The sequence below is a fragment of the Lissotriton vulgaris genome (assembly GCF_964263255.1).
Source record: "Lissotriton vulgaris chromosome 8 unlocalized genomic scaffold, aLisVul1.2 SUPER_8_unloc_1, whole genome shotgun sequence".
In the NCBI taxonomy this organism is placed as follows: Eukaryota; Metazoa; Chordata; class Amphibia; order Caudata; family Salamandridae; genus Lissotriton; species Lissotriton vulgaris.
In genome coordinates, this window is record NW_028240615.1 from 6,218,962 (window position 1) to 6,232,247 (window position 13,286).

The following is a 13,286-nucleotide window of genomic DNA, read 5'->3' on the forward strand; positions in this document are numbered from 1 at the left end:
AGTCGTACCAGAGGCACTGCTAGGTGAGATGAAAAGCTTGCTTAGGGCCCTATTTAGGTCACAAAAAACCTGCGTGGCCTCCCCAGGTGCACTAGACAAAGAGCCCAGATTGCTCTGGGCTGCAGCCAGCTGAGCCCCTATGGCTAAGACTTTCTCAACAGACAGAGCGAGCTTGGTCCACTTCAACCGCCTCCCACAGTTAGATACCTGTTGTTTTGTGCCGTTCCCTCTCTGCCCCTGTGCCCCCCCCGCCCGCTCCCCGCTTCCCGCCGCCTGCGTGCGGCCACGCCCCCTTTCCTTCTGTGCCTTCCCCGCTCCCGCCTCCCAGCTGCTCCTCCCTCCCTCCCACTTGGCCATAAATGGCGACCGTGCGACGCGGGTGAGTGTGACCTGCCCTCAGGACACCCCCGCACCGCACGGCCACCAGCTGTAGCATGTGCGTTCCCCCTGCTGCTGAACTCAGCCTCGCTGAGCCCGCCCCGATGACCCCGCCCCCGCCGTAGTAGCGTGCTTGTGATTGACTCTATGTACTTTCTTTCGTTTTATTTGCATCCTACTGCACTGTCCCCCATATTGTTTGTCTAGATTGCCTGATTTTCATTTTTGTCTCCCATACTGTTGTTCTGTGCCGTTCCCTCTCTGCCCCTGTGCCCCCGCCCCGCTCCCCGCTTCCCGTCGCCTGCGTGCGGCCAGGCCCCCTTTTCTTCTGTGCCCTCCCCGCTCCCGCCTCCCAGCTGCTCCTCCCTCCCTCCCACTTCGCCATAAATGGCGACCGTGCGTACGCGCAGCGGGCGCGCCGATTGTGCGCCAAAGGCAAGCCCATCTGCGCCCGTCCGTGCTAGGACTGCGCCCAGCGCCCGGACTCCTGGTCCCCACCGATGCAAGACGACCCGACTGACCTACGAAGCCACCGAACTCATCGCACTCAACACCGGCGGGATCCCTGGATGCTACCGAGCCACCCCGAGGCGCACCCACAGACCCTTCAGCTGTCACTCCTGCAAGTTCTCCTGCATCCAGACCTGCTCCGCACCCGCACCCACCAAGCCAAGAACCAGCAGCAACCACCTGAAGTGCATCCTGCTCAACACCCGCTCCGTCCACAGACACGCCGTGGAGCTCTGGAACCTCCTCGACACAACATCACCAGACGTCGCCTTCCTCACGGAAACCTGGATGAACGCCTCCTCAGCGCCCGACATCGCCATCGCTATCCCAGACGGTTACAAGATCATCTGGAGAGACCGCGGCAACCAGACCGGAGGAGGCATCGCCATCATCCACAGGAACACCATCCGCATCACGAGCAACTCCGACAACACCCTCACAACCGCCGAACACCTGCACTTCCAGATCCACACCGACCCCAAGACCACCCTCAGAGGCACCCTCATCTACAGACCCCCGGGACCACGCACACAATTCAGCGAAGACATCGCCGACTTCATCAGCCCGCACGCTCTCCCCTCCGCTGACTACATCCTCCTCGGGGACCTCAACTTCCACCTGGAGAACAACAACGACCGCAACATTGCCACCCTGCTGGACAACCTCGCCACCCTCGGTCTCAAGCAGCTGGTGACCACCCCCACCCACTACGCCGGACACACACTCGACCCCGTCTTCTCCTCCAGCAAGGACATCTCCTTCAGCCACGCCACCGGACTCCACTGGACGGACCACAGCTGCGTCCACTTCAGATACAGAAAGAACACGATACACCACCACCAGCAACAGGTTGCACGCAGAAGCTGGAACAAGATCACAGCCGACCAGCTCGCCGCTTCCTTGAGCCAGGACCCCCCACCAGCTCAGAGAACCCCAGCCAGGCCGCCAACAACCTCACGAAGTGGATCAGCAACTGCGCAGACTACCTCGTCCCACTAAGGACCCCGCCCAGCAGACCCGGCAGTAAGAAAGCACCATGGTTCACCGACGAACTCAAGAGCTCCAAGAGGAACTGCCGAGCCCTCGAGATAGCCTGGCGCAGAGACCCAACACCAGACAACATGACCACCCTCAAGCTTGCCACTCGAAAACACCACCAACTGATCCACACCACCAAGAAAACCGCATTCAAGGAACGACTGGACAACAACGCCCACAACAGCAAGGAACTCTTCAACATCGTCAAAGAGCTCTCCAACCCCAGCGCCGGAAAAACCGACATCACCCCATCACAAGACCTCTGCAACTACCTCGCCTCCTACTTCCACAACAAGATCGCGGACATACACAACAGCTTCAGCACAGAGCCGACGCGCCCCACAACAGCACCTGCACCCTCCCCACCACCCTCCGCGCCTGGACCCCGATCAACACCGAGGAAACCCTACGCATGATGAACTCCATCCACTCCGGATCTCCAACCGACCCCTGCCCTCACCACGTCTTCAACAAGGCCGAACCCGTCATCGCACCCCACCTACGGGACATCATCAACACCTCCTTCGACACAGGGACCTTCCCGGAGAGCTGGAAGCATGCCGAACTCAGCGCTCTACTGAAGAAACCATCAGCGGACCCCACCGAACTCAAAAACTACCGCCCCATCTCACTCCTCCCGTTTCCGGCCAAAGTCATCAAGAAGACCGTCAACAAGCAGCTGGCCGCCTTCCTCGAGACGAATGGATCCCTCGACCACTCGCAGTCCGGCTTCCGGGCCAACCACAGCACCAAGACCGCCCTCATCGCTGCCACTGATGACATCCGAGCCCTGCTCGACAACGGGGAAACAGCGGCCCTCATCCTCCTGGACCTTTACGCGGCTTTCGACACTGTCTGCCACCGCACCCTAGAGCAGCGCCTCAGCAACGTCGGAATCCAAGAGAAGGCACTAGAATGGATCATCTCCTTCCTCGCCAGAAGGACTCAGAGAGTCCGCCTCCCCCGTTCAGATCAGAAGCCACCGAAGTCATCTGCGGCGTTCCTCAAGGCTCCTCGCTCAGCCCCACCCTCTTCAATGTCTACATGAGCCCCCTTGTGGCCATCGCACGCCGACACAACCTCAACATCATCTCTTACGCCGACGACACCCAGCTGATCCTCTCCCTCACCCACGACCTCGCCAACGCCAGAGCCAGCCTACACGAGGGGATGAAAGACGTAGCCGAGTGGATGAAGAACAGCCGCCTGAAACTGAACTCAGACAAGACGGAAGTCCTCATCCTGGGATCTTCGCCTCCGCCTGGGACGACTCCTGGTGGCCGCCCGCCCTGGGCAGCGCACCCAAACCAACAGACCACGCACGCAACCTAGGCTTCATCCTGGACTCCTCCCTCTCCATGACCAGACAAGTCAACGCCGTCTCCTCGTCATGCTTCAACATCCTGCGCATGCTACGTAAGATCTTCCGGTGGATCCCCACCGAGACCAGGAAGACGGTCACCCAGGCCCTCGTCACCAGCCGACTGGACTACGGCAACTCCCTCTACGCTGGAACCACTGCCAGACTCCAGAAGAGACTCCAGCGAATCCAGAACGCCTCAGCAAGACTCATCCTGGACATCCCCCGACACAGCCATATCTCAGGACACCTGAGAGACCTGCACTGGCTCCCGGTCAACAAGAGAATATCGTTCCGACTCCTCACCCACGCACACAAAGCCCTACACAACCAAGGTCCAAGATACCTCAACAGACGCCTCAACTTCTACACTCCCACATGCCAGCTTCGATCAACCAACCACGTCCTCGCCGCCGTCCCCCGCATCCGAAGAGCCACCACAGGAGGAAGATCCTTCTCCCACCTTGCCGCCAAGACGTGGAACTCCCTCCCGACCCACCTCCGCCTGACCCAAGACCACCTCGCCTTCAGGAAGCAGTTCAAGACCTGGCTGTTCGAGGAGTAGCGGACCCCCACCCCCCAAGCGCCTTGAGACCCTCCGGGTGAGTAGCGTGCTATATAAATGCTATGACTGGTTGATTGATACACTGGCCATCTGAGAGTTGGGTGCCAACGGTGGTTGTAACCCAACCTTGCCCCTAATCCACTCGGGAGATAAGACAAGAGAGAGAAGATTGCGGTCACTCTCAATGGTCTGAATAATCTCCATGTCACTCAGGGTACTCCATAAACATACGTCGAGAAGAATATAATCTATTCTAGACGTATGATTGGGCCTGTTATATGTGTGTGTACCTATCAAATCAGATTTGGACCTGAGCCAGCCTACACGAGGGGATGAAAGACGTAGCCGAGTGGATGAAGAACAGCCGCCTGAAACTGAACTCAGACAAGACGGAAGTCCTCATCCTGGGATCTTCGCCTCCGCCTGGGACGACTCCTGGTGGCCGCCCGCCCTGGGCAGCGCACCCAAACCAACAGACCACGCACGCAACCTAGGCTTCATCCTGGACTCCTCCCTCTCCATGACCAGACAAGTCAACGCCGTCTCCTCGTCATGCTTCAACATCCTGCGCATGCTACGTAAGATCTTCCGGTGGATCCCCACCGAGACCAGGAAGACGGTCACCCAGGCCCTCGTCACCAGCCGACTGGACTACGGCAACTCCCTCTACGCTGGAACCACTGCCAGACTCCAGAAGAGACTCCAGCGAATCCAGAACGCCTCAGCAAGACTCATCCTGGACATCCCCCAACACAGCCACATCTCCGGACACCTGAGAGACCTGCACTGGCTCCCGGTCAACAAGAGAATCACGTTCCGACTCCTCACCGACGCACACAAAGCCCTACACAACCAAGGTCCAAGATACCTCAACAGCCGCCTCAACTTCTACACTCCCACATGCCAGCTTCGATCAACCAACCACGTCCTCGCCGCCGTCCCCCGCATCCGAAGAGCCACCACAGGAGGAAGATCCTTCTCCCACCTCGCCGCCAAGACGTGGAACTCCCTCCCGACCCACCTCCGCCTGACCCAAGACCACCTCGCCTTCAGGAAGCAGTTCAAGACCTGGCTGTTCGAGCAGTAGCGGACCCCCCCCCCCCAAGCGCCTTGAGACCCTCCGGTTGAGTAGCGCGCTATATAAATGCTATGATTGATTGATTGATACACTGGCCATCTGAGAGTTGGGTGCCAACGGTGGTTGTAACCCAACCTTGCCCCTAATCCACTCGGGAGATAAGACAAGAGAGAGAAGATTGCGGTCACTCTCAATGGTCTGAATAATCTCCATGTCACTCAGGGTACTCCATAAACATACGTCGAGAAGAATATAATCTATTCTAGACGTATGATTGGGCCTGTTATATGTGTGTGCACCTATCAAATCAGATTTGGACCTCCCATTGACCGCCCTCAGATCAAATTCCATATTGAGTGCGTTGATCTGCAACACCACTTGTGACCACCTTTTAATGGGGGGCAGAGCCAGGGCCGGAATCCCCTTTCTCGAGTCCTCCTCTTCTATGCCTAGCATGTCATCAAGGCCTAGGGGCTCGAACGTACAATTTAGATCACCCGCCACCAAAATACACGATTTATTTGGCCGCTGCCTAAGGAGATCTTCCAAAAGAGCAATGGTGGGCGATTGTACGCCTCCCCTAGTACCTCTAGCATAGATATTGAAGATGTCTAGGAGCAGGCATCCCAGAGAATCCTTTAACGTGATGTTGAGGATATCAGGTGAGTTTGTGGGGTGCTCCTCCACCCTACAATCTAGGGAGACAGCAACTCAAATGAGGAGACCACCCGAAGGGCGACCCCTCCCTGACAAAGGCGGGACAGCTGGAACAAAGTGGGATGAATATCCCATCTAATGACAGGGCTCCTTACCCCACGTCTCCTGGAATATACAGATGGAGTATCCATAGCGTTCCAGTCAGGCAACCCCAACTGTCTATCGATTCCCGCGATGTTCCAGCTGAAAATCCTAAGGGCTGGATCCGCCACAGCTGGGACACCGCCAGAGTCGAGGACTCCTCCCCCCTCCAAAAGGTCCTGGGTTGCAAGGCTGCTAACCCCACCCTGCCCCCCGGGAAGCTGGTTACTCTCACGTATACGGGTGGGGACTACTGTACTAGGAGAGAGTGTGCTATTATCGATGGTCAGCCCTCTCAGCTCAGTGCCATCACCTGAGTTACCAGCTCCGGGGGCCTCCCCAACAAAGCAGTCGGTTCAGTATCCCGGTGGTCTCCACCCAGGCGATGGCCAGTCTGCCTGAGGATAGAATTGAGGATTAGCAGGAAATTCAGAAAAGGCAGAGCTATTGCTCCAACCCATGCCGAATTCTCGGCCACTCGGGGTAGTGACTGTTCTTGGGTAAAAAAACGTTAGGTCCACTATACCAATTCCCGGCCCCCCGGGATTAGGTTTATAATCACAAATGGTTTGTGCTACTCTACTATCCCTAAAGTTGACCACCACGCAGTCTCCTTCAACATGCTTATGACCATAACCCACCCAATCCACCCTTCTGACTCCTATTATTAGACCATCAAGGCCCCTGGGAAGGGGTCTGTTGGACTCTAGCCAGTGCAGCATTTTATTTTTTAAGGCTTGGGGGGATTCGATTTGACCAGCCTTCAGGGTGGGTACATTTATAAGGACAGCAACATACGGATGACAATCTGGGGGCAAGTTCACAGGAGGGGATTTTGGAGCAGCTTTGGAAGATGAAACTTTTGGGACAACTTTTGTTGATAGTGTTTGCGGGTGAATAAGAGCAGGACTATTATTTGAAGTTTTGGCTGAACAGACCTGACTAGTAGCTTTACTTTTGCCCATCCCCTTTGGAGTTCCCTTTGATTTAGCAGAACCACTCCCGCCCGGCAACTCAACCCGGCCCGGCTTCGTACCCGGGGCTTTAGATGGGCTTGGGGATACTTGAAAGGACTTGCGCTTTTTGTCCAATGCTCCCGGAGGTAGCCACAAGCGGCACTACGGGAGCATTGTCAGTCAGCTGAGGAGTTACCAAAATAGCCGCGGTGGGTACAACAGGCAAAGCCTGCTGAGACTCCATAGTTTTCCTGTTTTCAATGGGCCCTCCTTGCCCCTCCTCCCTTAACCTAGAGTGCAGTTTAATGAGTGCTTTCAGCGAGAAGAAGCTATCTAGGGTTGATTGTTCAAACCTGTCTAGCCTATCGCCCAGCCCTGTTACTCTGTCAACAATCGGGGACAACAGTGCTTTCAACAGCTCCTCGATTTGTGCAATAGTGACAGGGACACAGAAAGCTGATAGCTGTTGGCTAGGAAAGGGAGCAGCACCTACTTTTTCTAAGATGGAACCAGCCCCCTTGGTAGAAGAAGAGGAATTAATCGTGCCTTTGGTACCTATGCCATTGGACCCCTGTTTCCTTGGTTTCTTAAACAGTTTCAAGGAACTTCCTTTACACGGGCTAGCAATTCTTTTCCTTTTCCTTTTAGTAATTACAGGGATCTTAGGAGCCGACAGCGGGGTGCCCGGTGACTTAGGATTATCCACTGTAGGGGGGGGGCACCCAGGGCCTGCTATAAAAGCAGGAGTGGAAATAGTTATTTTATCCCCTACGCTATGCAATGTTTCCAGTAATGTTATATTTAATGTAGTGTAAAATATTATTTTGTAAAAAAATATGTATTTTAATGTTTTAACTTATTATATATAATTTTTAAAAATATTTATAATATAGGTTTATATATAAATATGTGTCATTATATTTAAAATTATGTTTTTAATATTTTATAATTAAAAATATGATTTTTTTAAAAATATTATTAAGTTGATATATACAATAAAAAAGAACATTTTTGTTTATTTTTTTACATTGTATTTATTATTTATTAAAGTTAACTTTTTAAAATGATTTGTAAGTATGTTTTACTTAATTATATTGATTATTTACTTAATTTTATATTACTTTTAAGACATTTAAAAAAGTCGATATTTTAGCAAACTATAATATTGACAACAATATTTAGGATTCGATATTTTTGTACTTACCTGTTTGTAGACATGAAGTCAATATTCTGTAATTCTATATTTTTTGATTGATTTTTTTGTAGGTCGATATTCTGCTTCTCGATATTCTGTCAGTGATCCGTGTTGCATATTTTTCTAATGTCCTTGTTAACGCAAAACATGGTCACAGATTTCAGTAAGACATCTCTACCGATGTGTGCTGGGCTGTGCAATTTTAATGTCATTGGATAAAGACACTTGTCTGGCAGCATGCACCGTTTACCTGTTTCATCCATCCGGTACCCATTCAGATGTGTGGCAGTCACGGACCATTATCTGTGTTCTTCCTTAGTAGCATCTTTTAGTATTTCTCGTATACCTTCCAATGTCATATCACTAGCCATTTATTCCATAGGGACCTGCGTTTCACACATGAGGCTAAAAGTGCCCCTTTTTAAATAACAATTCTCACGAATGTGAGTACTACTTTTTGTAATTCATAAACTCTCCCAGTAGCACACCAATTTGCACTGTGGAAAGGTAGTCCTGACGAAAAATTGCACATTCTTTTCTTTGTATTTTTCTCTTCTTCTCTGGAGAACAATTTTCCCAGTGGAGAAAATCCTTCATGATAGATACTATTGTTAACTTGTAAGCCATGTTATTTCTATTCTTATAATGATGCTACTGGCGAAATTGTACTGTTGACTCTTGTGACTGAGGTATTATGTCTTCTTAAGTTTCGAGCCTTCATCTATCTGGAAACAGTAAAATTACTTACATAGAAAAAAACCAATTTTTATGTTGCCTGATAAACCAGCTAAATCTGTGAAATTATAAACGTTTAATATGTTGGTAGCAAGTAGTATCCCTCTAAATGAATTTGCAATCTGTTATATTTCAACCGTGGTCATTTATGTTACTGCTTGACTCATTCTAAAACCGATTTCCACCTTATTAAGTCATATATAAAAGTTCAGAAAATTAGTACCTAAGAATTCAGTCATCTCCTTTTAACTTCGAATGGCTCTGTCCTTCCATGCTCATGGCAAATAGTGCATCTGTTTGAACGCTGCCACCCTGAATGCAAATTTTGATCACATCGCAATTACAATTTTATTTTCTCCAAACAAAAGTCGAGCGGCAGGCAAGTATAGATAAGAATGATGAAAGCGTTAACTTTCATGTTGTGAGGCTGATGTCATGCAGGAAACATCTTACATATAAACAGACTTAGGAAGCAAACTTTAGGCATTGTGATCTGATAAAATATAAAACCCTACCAAACTCGCAGTTTTACATTTCTATCACATACTGTTGAGAAACATATATCTTCATGGCCTATGCATTCATATAAGTAAATGGAGTAAAGAGCTATAAAAGTCATTCATTATGTAGTTGCCACGTAGTCTTACATATTTCTGAAACACAACTCAGTTACATAAGCCCTGTGACACAGACATGTCAGTTGCGTTTCCTTTCCAAGCTGTTATGTGTTCTGGTGGTAACACAATGATGTTTAGTAGTATTCTGTACCTGCAGATTATATGCCAATCCCTAGAGCTGTTACCCTGTTAATTATTCAAGAAATATGGTCTTGGTGCACACTATTAAAACCGTTCCAGTGTTTTTACATGCGCAAGCACTAATACATTCATCCATAACCTAACTGTCCTTCAAGATCATCAAATAGTGTGTCCCGAATATCTATTCTGCCCTTTATCTGCATCTCTGTTCTGTGATTACAGTCATGATTATCAAAGTGTTAATGTGCACTTTCAACAAGAGGTAATAGCGTGGCTGTATTCAAAATATTGCATCTACATCAAATGTGATAGAGAAATATGCTACTGGGTGAATATCGTAAGAGCACTCCAGACGGACCTATGAACAAAAGGATGAAAGTCTTTAGAGTAGTCATGCAGATAAATACTATTTTTAAACCCCAATGCAACAGATTCGCAGAGATCTTGCCAAATGGCAAGGAAGCTACACTCATGGTCTGCTGTCCAAGGCATTGGCTTGGGTGTGTCCTTGTGGATAAGGGCCAATAATGGCTTTGCCAATAGTGAAAAATTGAAATCCAGTGGCGGCAGTAGCCAACCATTCCTAAAAAGGTGTACACCTGTTATTGTGTGGTTGGGGGTGGCACAGCCCAAAAAGATTTTATGCGCTCGGTGTCCAATTATATCTACCCTTTTGACAAAAGGCATCCTAAGTCGAAATCCTCTTGTTGAACGAATTGTATCTTATGTCCTCTGGCAGGTAGGAAATTCAGTACATTTCCAGTATCTTTTATAAACTGTCCTTCACTAGTGCCTGCCAATAACAAATCATTTATGTGCTGCATCAATGCCATACCCTTGCCAACACGTAAGAGTGTCAAATTCCCTTTTCAATACCAAACTGTCATCATACCCCTAAGGAGCCTGCATGAAACAATAATAATTGCATAGCTGATCTTCATTTATTTATGCGTTTTTATATAGCGCTGACTTTACCTGAAGGTGTCAGACCGCTTCACAATAGGAACAGTAATGACACATAAGGAGAAAATTACAAGTGAACAAGTTACATGAGGCAAAAGTGACAATTGTGAGCAAACAAAATACAAGAGGTAGCAAACGGTACATTACAGGAGGAAAAAGTGACATGTGTGCAAGTTACGAAAGCGTGCAAAGTACCAGTAGAGGTATAATACTGCAATAAATGGCAGACACTCAAACACAAGAACAAAAGTTAGGTAGGCAGTGGTGGCACTAGTGCAAGTATCTAAAGCAAACAAAATGTAAGAGGTAGCAAACAGTGTGTTACAAGAGAAAAGTGAGGTGTGCATGTTACAAAAGAGTACCAAACCCAGGTAGAAGAATAATACTGCAATAAATGGCAGACACTCCGACCACAAGAACACACTGGGAAGGCACTTCCATAGTCATGGAGAATAGAATTTCCTATAATGGAAGGTCTTCCTTCAGATAATAGAGATGGAGTGAATTAAATTTGGAAGTGTCTTTGAAGGAGGAGAACTTTGCCATTCAACATTATTTCAAATTCAGACCTTTTGTCTAGTGCACCGGAATAATATGTCTGTCTGTCTACACCTTCTGCATTCTGATTAGTATTTTATTCTCCCTATCCTCCTGCTAACTGTTCTTGTTGTTGCAGCAAATGTACTACTTTAAACCTAAAAGGAGATGGTGTAGTTGGACAATGTAATAACGCCTGTCCCATAAATTTGCCACTAACTGTGCCTTCTAACGGGGTACTGACACCTTTGTATCTTGTCCTTTATGTACAAAATATCTCTCTACTGCCAATTCCTGCTCTGAACTTGCTGCATCATGTACCTATTCAAGCGTCTTCCTTCCACATTTAATTACTTTCTAAAGAGTATCTCTTGACTCCATCCCTTGTCTCCCTCCTGCATATTATTTCCATGCATAAAATGCCTCTCACTGTAATAACCATACCTTCTTCCCCTTCTTGTCACATTCTCTCAAACGATCTTCTAAATAGTCTGTTCTACTTTCCTCAAAGGGCCCTCATTATGGCCATTGTCTGTGTGGATCTTTGTGTGTGATGTAAACTAAATTGTCTAAAAACATAGTCATGAGGTAGCCCTTCTTTTTGACCAAATACCATGCTGGCGTGTCAGGCTCTGGTGGTAGTAGAGTCTCATCAAATCTCTTTCCTTTGTTACAACACGTAAACATATAATGAAGACAACCCATTGCAATGTAACACCAATTGTTTTATTATGCAATTTCAAGTTTGACTAGATCTAGTTTGCAACTTGTACCCATTGTTAAAATTATCATTAGGCACTTCAAAAACTATAATAAACGTTGGGAACTTTACATATCCTACAGTGGAGTACTCAACCTCCAGTACAGGGGAAGAACCAACCTTCACAGGGAAACTAATGCCCTTTGCTCCTTTTAGCAGTGCATGACTTGTTTCCAGGATGTTGGATCTACCTTCACACTGTTATAGCTGGGGCCTTCAACCCCTCCTGGCATAAGAATAGGGACTCAAACCCCACCTCAGATGGGGGTACTCTAACCCTCAGTCTCCACCGCGAAGTCAGTCTGATCCAACAAACCAACAACCGCAGAGGCGCCCCATTCCTCTTCATGCACCATGGACCCAGTCCTGGTGTCTTACCTGGTCTATAATGACTACAAATGACTGTTATGCAATTCACCTTTTATTGTCCTGATAGAGCTGAATAGGTTATGTGACTCGGGAGGTTCCAGGGAATTCTTTCATCTGGGTCTGCTGGGAACCAAGTCTGACCTAACAGGCAACGCAACAAGACAGAGGGAGTTCCCTGGCCCTTGACCAAGGCGTCTTTGTATGGCTGGATCCTCTATCAGTCTATTCGAGTCAAGGCACCATTTGTGAAAGCACAATTTTTCTGGTAAGAAATGAACAGTCAATACACAGTCATGGAGATAATAAAGAGCAAAGTTTATTGCCCAAGCTGCAGCAGAAAACACACATCCAGTGACCAATGCCAAGTGTTTTGCCTTACTTGGGTTACATCGAGTCTTATATAGGTGAGGTCACTCATAGAAATACATGTAAATATCTAAATCATCTACCTTCTTGCAACTGCAAGGCCACTCTTATAAAGAACTTAAAAGCATCAGTCTCAAAGTCGAGTGTTTTGGCGGTAAATCTGTGGCCATTAACTGATTATTTTCTTAGTTTAAAGACCCCTGGCCCATAATCATGCATAGATAAGATAAGGCAGCTTTTACGTGCCTGTCCTTGAAGTTCGTAAAAGGGAGTGGAAACTTCTTTCAGTTGAGTAGACATACCCTACGGCTTGCACCTGCACTCTGATAATTGCAGGCACAAAATGGAAACTCACAGTATTTTGCCTAAATGAGCAGATTGGGAAAACAGCCCCCAAGCAGATAATGGATGGTGAGCCACAAAGAATTAAAAAAAATGATTAACCCATACTTTGAACACTCTTATCTTAGTCTTCAAGGTCTTAGTTAAAGCAAAATCACGGTTTCTACGAATAGCTGCATATCTGAGTTGAGCCCACACCTGGCACACGTACAAGGCTCTACCAGGTGAGCATTTCTCAAAACAAGGGCATATTGCAAAAACTCTCTTTAAGCAGACATAACATGGAGGACTAACTACAAAATATTTGAACAATGTTTCACATATATTTTATGCTTTGATACCACCCGATTTACGCTTCCAGCACGTCACAGGATTGAGTGATGGCTGAAGAATTTTGGAAGTGGCAGAGCCCACGTGGCCCAGATTGTTCTTGTCACTTTGTGTGCTGTTTGTTACCACCTTAGAAACTTGGGCAAAGTCATCTATTGTCTCTTGCTTGGTGGGAGGAGGCATTTTGTCTTTGGCAATAGTGAGAAGTAAATGATTGGCAGTGTCTCCTGTGCCCACAAGGGCTCGGA